This window comes from Hordeum vulgare, chromosome 2H, assembly GCF_904849725.1.
Source record: "Hordeum vulgare subsp. vulgare chromosome 2H, MorexV3_pseudomolecules_assembly, whole genome shotgun sequence".
Classification (NCBI taxonomy): domain Eukaryota; kingdom Viridiplantae; phylum Streptophyta; class Magnoliopsida; order Poales; family Poaceae; genus Hordeum; species Hordeum vulgare.
The window spans coordinates 244,429,396-244,437,498 of NC_058519.1; positions in this window are offsets into that span (position 1 = coordinate 244,429,396).

The window sequence follows — 8,103 nt, forward strand, 5'->3', positions numbered from 1 at the left end:
ACAAAGGGGCTTATAGTTTTGCCTCCCAACTGCTTACCTCAAGGGTAATGTCAACAATAATAATTCATGAATGCCCACCACCAAGTTGACATATGAATATAGATATTTCCTTACCATATGACGTTAGCCAAGATAAAGGCGAAACAAGGAATTGGTGAAGATCACCATGACTCTTTCAAGGGAAAAAAGTAAAGGTACAAGACATGCCCTTCGCAGAGGGAAGCAGAGGTTGTCATGCGCTTTTGAGGTTTGGATGCGTGTCCTCTTAGTGCGGAGGAACGTCACTTTATATTGCCTCTTGTGATAAAGAACTTTATTATGCAGTCTGTCGTTTTTATGTCTTCCTCATCACAGGTTCGTATAAAGCTTATTTTCCACACACTAATAGATCATACATATTAGAGAGCAATTTTTATTGCTTGCACCGATGACAACTTACTTGAAGGATCTTATTCAATCCATAGGTAGGTATGGTGGACACTCATGGCAAAACTGGTTTGAAGGTTTATGGATGCACAAGTAGTATCTCTACTGGTGCGGGAGGTTTTGGCTAATATGAGGTGGAAGCAATCGTCACATGCTAAGGGATCTCTAATCATATAACATAGTTTGGAACCAAGCAAACACAATTCATTATGTTGTCTTCCTTGTCCAACATCTACTTCTAGGCATGCAATAGTTTAGTGAGTGTTCACAATTATAGGTGGTGTCAGAGATGTTATATTTATATGTGAACCTCTCCTTCTTTATCACTTCCTATTAATTGCAACCATGACCAAAGTCTACGTTTGCCTACCCTCAACAAGTTTCAATCCTCATTCTTTTTATATGTGAAGCCATCACTTGCCATAAGATCATTACATGATCTTTCATGCTTTTGTTCTTTTGTCACTCTTTTGATCATGGCAAGAGGCAAAGCCCTTCAACTAAGACACTCTTTATTATATGGATCACGAGCTCGAATACATCGGGGGTGACACAAAGCAAAACTCAAGACTAAAACACTAAGACTTTTATCTACTAGAGAAAGAGAAAACTGAAAAGGAAAACTAATACAATGGTAAAGGCAAAAGAAGTGATGGTGACACGATACCGGGGCAACTCCCCCAAGCTTTGGCACAAGCCAAGGGGATTGCCCATACCCATGCTTAGTTGTCTTCCTTTGGTGGTGATGGTGGAGTTGTTGCAACATGAGTTTGATCCTTCGTCTTCCAAGGCATAGGTGCTCCATCATGGAAAGATGAACGAGTCCCCGGAATCCTCAAATCTGCAACCAACCGTATTGATTTAAATCTATACTCATACTCACAGTTTTGGTTTTGCAGGTCGTAGATCTGGGCCTGGAGTTGATCAATCCTGTCATAGAGCCTGGAGAGGTGTTTCCCAATGTCATTGGCATCAATCCTGTGCTTGCTAGTGAATTCCGTGATCATCATGTGGTTGGCGTTGAGTCCACGCTCCATCATCCCTTGGTACTTGAAGACTTGTTGCTCCATTGCTTCGAGCCTCGTCTCCACGCTTCCGGTCTTCTTGGGCCCCTCAACATCACGGATGTGCAACATCCCCTCACGCATCTCAATAGATTGAGGGTGTTGCAGCACTCCCGTGAGGTAGGGATTGATGACCTTCTCGAAGATCTTGTCCTTCGGAGCTTTTGGGGAAGTCATAACGATCTAGATCTGCAACAGAAACAGGCTCGAAACGAAAAACAGAAGAAATCTGCATGATGCAGGGGTCAGACCAAACGGGAGTATATATAATGATATTTTCCAAACCAGAAGGAGTACCCTGCATGAAAACGGAGTCCGGGAGGCGCACGAGGTGGCCACAAGCCCTCACGGCGCAGCCATGGGGTGGGCCCGCGCCGTGTAGGCTTGTCGCCTCCTCGCGCACTTTCCGGACTACTTCCAATTTTTGTGTTTTTTCAAATATTCCAAAATGGAGAAAATTTCCTACTGGAAAAGTTTTGGACTCTGTTTTCTTACCGAATCACATACCTCTTTGTTTTAGGAGTCTGAAACAGGCTGATAAATGTCCCTTAGGTTTTCTTCCGGAGTTATGGTATTGATAATATTGCTTTCAACATTTATGGGAGTACCTGAGATACAATGCTTGATTCTCTGCCCATTTACCACTCTCGGACAATTACCTTCCGTGTTGTTTATCTTGATAGCACCGGAACGATATACTTCCTCAACAACATAGGGACCTTCCCATTTAGAGATAAGCTTGCCTGCAAAGAATCTTAAACGAGAGTTATATAGCAAGACATAATCACCTACATTGAACTCACGCTTTTGTATCCTCTTATCATGCCACTTCTTAACCTTCTCATTGAATAGCTTGGCATTCTCATATGCCTGAGTTCTCCACTCATCAAGCGAGCTAATATCTAATAACCTCTTCTCACCGGCAAGTTTGAAATCAAAGTTGAGCTCTTTGATTGCCCAATAAGCTTTATGCTCTAGCTCAAGAGGTAAATGACATGCTTTACCGTACACCATTTTGTACGGAGACATGCCCATGGGATTCTTATAGGCAGTTCTATAAGCCCACAGTTCATCATCGAGCTTCTTAGACCAATTCTTTCTAGACCTGTTGACAGTATTTTGCAGAATTAGTTTAATCTCTCTGTTGCTTAGCTCTACTTGACCACTGGACTAAGGGTGGTAGGGATACACAATTCTATGGTTGACATCGTACTTAGCAAGCATTTTATAGAAAGCACCGTGAATGAAGTGTGAACCACCGTCGGTCATTAGATATCTAGGGACTCCAAATCTAGGGAAAATAACTTCTTTAAGCATCCTGATAGAAGTGTTGTGATCAACACTACTAGTGGGGATATCTTCTACCCACTTAGTGAGGTAATCAACACCAACTAGGATATGAGTATACCCATTGGATTTTGGAAAGGTCCCATATAATCAAAGCCCCAAACATTAAATGGTTCAATGACAAGTGAATAGTTCATAGCCATTTCCTGACGTTTGCTAATATTACCTATTCTTTGACATTAGTCACAAGAAAAGACAAACTTACGGGCGTCCTTGAAGAGAGTGGGCCAATAGAAACCTGATTGCAATACCTTGTGTGCAGTCCTATCTCTCGCATGGTGTCCTCCGTAGGCCTCGGAGTGACACTTCTGTAGGATGTGTTCCTGTTCATGTTTAGGTACACAACTTCTAATAACACCATCTACTCCTTCCTTATAAAGGTGAGGATCATCCCAAAAGTAGTGTCTCAAGTCAAAGAAGAATTTCTTCTTTTACTGGTATGTGAAACTAGGTGGTATGTATTTGGCAACTATATAGTTTGCATAATCAGCATATCAAGGTGCACTACGTGAAGCATTGATGACATTCAATTGCTCATCGGGAAAGCTATCATCAATAGGTTGTGGGTCATCAAGAATGTTCTCCAACCTAGACAAGTTATCTGCTACGGGGTTATCATCACCCTTTCTGTCGACAACGTGCAAATCAAATTCTTGTAACAAGAGAACCCATCTGATAAGTCTAGGTTTAGAGTCCTTCTTCTCCATGAGGTACTTAACAACAGCATGATCATTGTGAATAGTGACTTTGGAATCAACTATGTAAGACCTGAACTTTTCACATGCAAACACGACTACTAAAAATTCCTTCTCCGTAGTAGCATAGTTTCTCTGGGCACTGTCTAGAGTTTTACTAGCGTAGTGAATAACATTCAACTTCTTATCGACTCTTTGCCCTAGAACAGCACCAACAACATAATCACTAGCATCACACATGATTTCAAAAGGTAGGTTCCAATCAGGTGGTTGAACAATAGGTGAAGTTATCAAAGCCCTCTTAAGTATTTCGAAGGCTTCCTCGCAATCATCTTCAAAAACAAAAGGAATACCATTTTGCAAGAGATTGGTAAGAGGCCTAGAAATCTTAGAGAAGTCTTTAATGAACCTTCTATAGAAACCAGCATGACCAAGGAAACTTCTTATACCTTTGATACTTGTGGGGTATGGCATTTTCTCGATTGCATCAACCTTAGCCTTATCGACTTCAATACCTCTTTCAGAAATTTTATGTCCTAAGACGATTCCTTCATTAACCATAAAGTGGCACTTCTCCCAATTCAAGACAAGATTGGTGTCTTTACATCTCTGTAAGACTTGATCAAGGTTGCTGAGGCAATCATCAAAGGAAGACCCGTAAACGGAGAAGTCATCCATGAAAACCTCGACAATCTTTTCACAAAAGTCAGAGAATATAACCATCATACATCTTTGAAAGGTAACAAGTGCATTACATAAGCCAAAAGGCATACGTCTATAAGCAAAGGTACCGAAAGGGCAGGTGAAAGTGGTTTTCTCCTGATCAGATTGTGCAACTGGTATTTGGGAGAAACCAGAATAACCGTCTAGAAAGCAGAAATGTGTGTGATTAGACAGTCTTTCTAGCATTTGGTCGATAAAAGGCAGAGGGTAATGATCTTTCCTAGTGGCCTGATTCAATTTCCTAAAATCGATCACCATTCTATAGCCAGTAATAATCCTCTGTGGGATCAATTCATCCTTGTCATTAGGGATAACGGTAATGCCTCCCTTCTTAGGAACGCAATGCACCGGACTCACCCAATCGCTATGAGCAATAGGATAGATAATACCCGCTTCCCGGAGCATTAGTATTTCTTTTCTTACTACTTCTTTCATCTTAGGATTCAATCTCCTTTGATGATCAACAACAGGTTTGAAATCAGGATCAGTCTTAATCTTGTGCTGGCATAGAGTGGGAGTAATGCCCTTAAGATCGTCAAGAGTATATCCAATAGCAGCACGGTGCTTCCTCAGAGTTTTTAGTAACTTCTTTTCTTCATGCTCTGAGAGACTAGCACTAATAATGACATGATATATCTCTTTTTCATCCAGATAAGCATACTTAAGAGTATCTGGCAACTGTTTAAGCTCGAACACAGGATCTCCCTTTGTTGGGGGTGGATCCCCAAGAAGTTCAACAGGCAAGTTATTCTTAAGGATAAGATATTGTTCTAAGACAACTCTATCTATTTCATCCCTTTCATCCATATGCATATCATTTTCATGCTCAAGCAAGTATTGCTCTAAGGGATCAGTAGGAGGCACCGCAATAGAAGCTAAGGCAATAGTTTCATCCTTACTAGGCAACTCCTTTTCATGAGGTTGTCTACCAAACTTAGAGAATTTGAACTCGTGTGACACACCTTCAAAGCCAATAGTGACAGTTTGCTTCTCAGAATCAATATGAGCACTGACAGTATTGAGAAAAGGTCTGCCAAATATGATGGGACAAAAGCTAACTTGTGCGGTAGCAAGAACGAGGAAATCAACAGGATACTTCATTTTACCACACAAGACTTCAACATCCCTAACAATTCCCACAGGGCAGATAGTATCTCTATTGGCAAGCTGAATAGTGACATCAATAGGCTCTATTTCAACACGTGCGATCTCGTCTTTGATTTCATCATATAAGGATTGGGGTATTGCACTAACACTAGCACCCACGTCGCATAAACCATGATAACAATGATCTCCCATCTTAATAGAAACCATAGGCATGCCAACAACACACCTATGTTTGTCTCTAGCGTGAGGTTTAGCAATTCTAGCATCATCTTCACAGAAGTGAGTATTATGTCCCTCAACATCGTCGGACAGAAGATCTTTGATGATAGCAATGCTAGGTTCAACTCTAATTTGCTCAGGGGGTGTAGGTGTTCTAATATAGCCTCTACGTATCACAGTTGAAGCTTTAGAAAGATCCTTTATCCTAACAGGGAAATGTGGTTTCTCAATGTAAGCACTGGGAACCACAAGATCATTATAGGCAATGACTTTCTCTTCAACTGGAGTGGGTTTAACTACATTGACTTCAAACGGAGGATGATATTTAAACCACTTCTCTTTTGGGAGATCAATATGGGCAGCAAAGGATTCACACAATGAAGCTACTTAGTGCTAAAGTCACAAAAAGTATTTGTCTCAACAAAGGATTTAACGCAATCAAACGTGAAATTCATACGTGACTCTTTACCTTCTTCAAGCTCCCAAGTTGCGTTTAATTCTCTCTAGTAAATTCCATTTGAAGTCAATATCTCTCTTCATAAAAGAACCGGTACAAGAAGTGTCAAGCATGGTGCGGTCATCATGAGAAAGCCGAGCATAGAAGTTCTGAATGATAATTTCTCTCGAGAGCTCATGATTGGGGCATGCATATAGCATTGATTTAAGCCTTCCCCAAGCTTGAGCGATGCTTTCTCTGTCACGAGGCCAAAAATTATAAATATAATTCCGATCATGATGTACTAAATGCATAGGATAAAACTTTTAATGAAATTGTAATTTCAACCGATTGTAGTCCCATGATCAAGTATCATCACATAGCCTATACCATGTCAACGCCTTATCATTCAAAGATAAAGGAAATCCCTTCTTGTTGACCTCATCCTCAGGCACACCTGCAAGCTTAAATAAACCACAAGCCTCATCTACATAGATCAGATGCAAGTCTGGATGTGATGTTCCATCTCCTGTAAACGCATTAGCCAGCAGTTTCTAGAGCATACCCGAAGGAAATTCAAAGATTTTTTTTTCAGTAGGTGCAGAAGGTTGGGGAGCAACTCTTTGTGCTTCCGTTCGAGGTGAAGATACCCCGAACAAGCCCCTCAAAGGATTAGTATCCATAGTGACAAGTGACAACAAATTTCAGCACACTATATGAATGTTTCCTTACCAAGTTCCACTTACCAAAGGCGCTTCACTCCCTGGCAACGATGCCAGAAAAGAGTCTTGATGACCCACAAATATAGGGGATCAATTGTAGCCCTTTCGATAAGTAAGTGTGTCGAACCCAATGAGGAGCAGAAGGATCTGACAAGTGGTTTTCAACAAGGGAAAATCTGCAGGCACTGAAATTGTCGGTAACAAGTGATTGTGTGGTGAGATGATTCGTAGCAAGCAACAAGTAACAAAAGTAGCAACGGTGCAGAAAAGTGGCCCAATCCCTTTTGTAGCAAGGGACAAGCCTGGACAAAGTCTTATAGGATGAAAAACACTCCCGAGGACACACGGGAATTTCTGTCATGCTAGTTTTCATCATGTTCATCTGATTCACGTTCGTTACTTTGATAGTTTGATATGTGGGTGGACCGGCGCTTGGGTACTGCCCTTACTTAGACAAGCATCCCACTTATGATTAACCCCTCTCGCACGCATCCGCAACTACGAAAGAAGAATTAAGACAAAGTCTAACCATAGCATTAAACTAGTGGATCCAAATGAGCCCCTTACGAAGCAACGCATAAACTAGGGTTTAAGCTTCTGTCACTCTAGCAACCCATCATCTACTTACTACTTCCCAATGCCTTCCTCTAGGCCCAAATAATGATGAAGCGTTATGTAGTCGACATTCACATAACACCACTAGAGGAAAAACAACATACAACATATCAAATTACCGAACGAATACCAAATTCACATGACTACTATTAGGATGACTTATCCCATGTCCTCAAGAACAAAAGTAACTACTCACAAAGCATAATCATATTCCTGACCAGAGAGGCAATGAGTAGCATCAAGGATCTGAACATAAACTCTTCCACCAAATAATCCAACTAGCATCAACTACAAAGAGTAATTAACACTACTAGCAACCTTACAAGTACCAATCAGAGTCGCGAGATGGAGATTGGTTGCAAGAGATGAACTAGGGTTTGGAGATGAGATGGTGCTGATGAAGATGTTGATGGTGACGAGTCCCCTCTGATGAGAGGAGTGTTGGTGATGACGATGGCGATGATTTCCCCCTCCGGGAGGGATGTTTCCCCGGCAGGATCGTCCTGCCGGAGCGTTAGATTGGTTCTGCTCAAGTTCCACCTCGTGGCGGCGGCGAAACCATGAAAAATCTCCTCCTTGATTTTTTCCTGGACGAAACCCTTCATATAGAAAAAGAGGGGGGCAAGTGGGCCAGCAGGGTGCCCACAAGCCCCCATGGCGCGGCCTGGGGGGTGGCCGCGCCGTGCGGGCTTGTGGCCACCCCTTGGCGCCCCTCTGGCACTTCTTCGGACCAGTATTTTTGATAAATC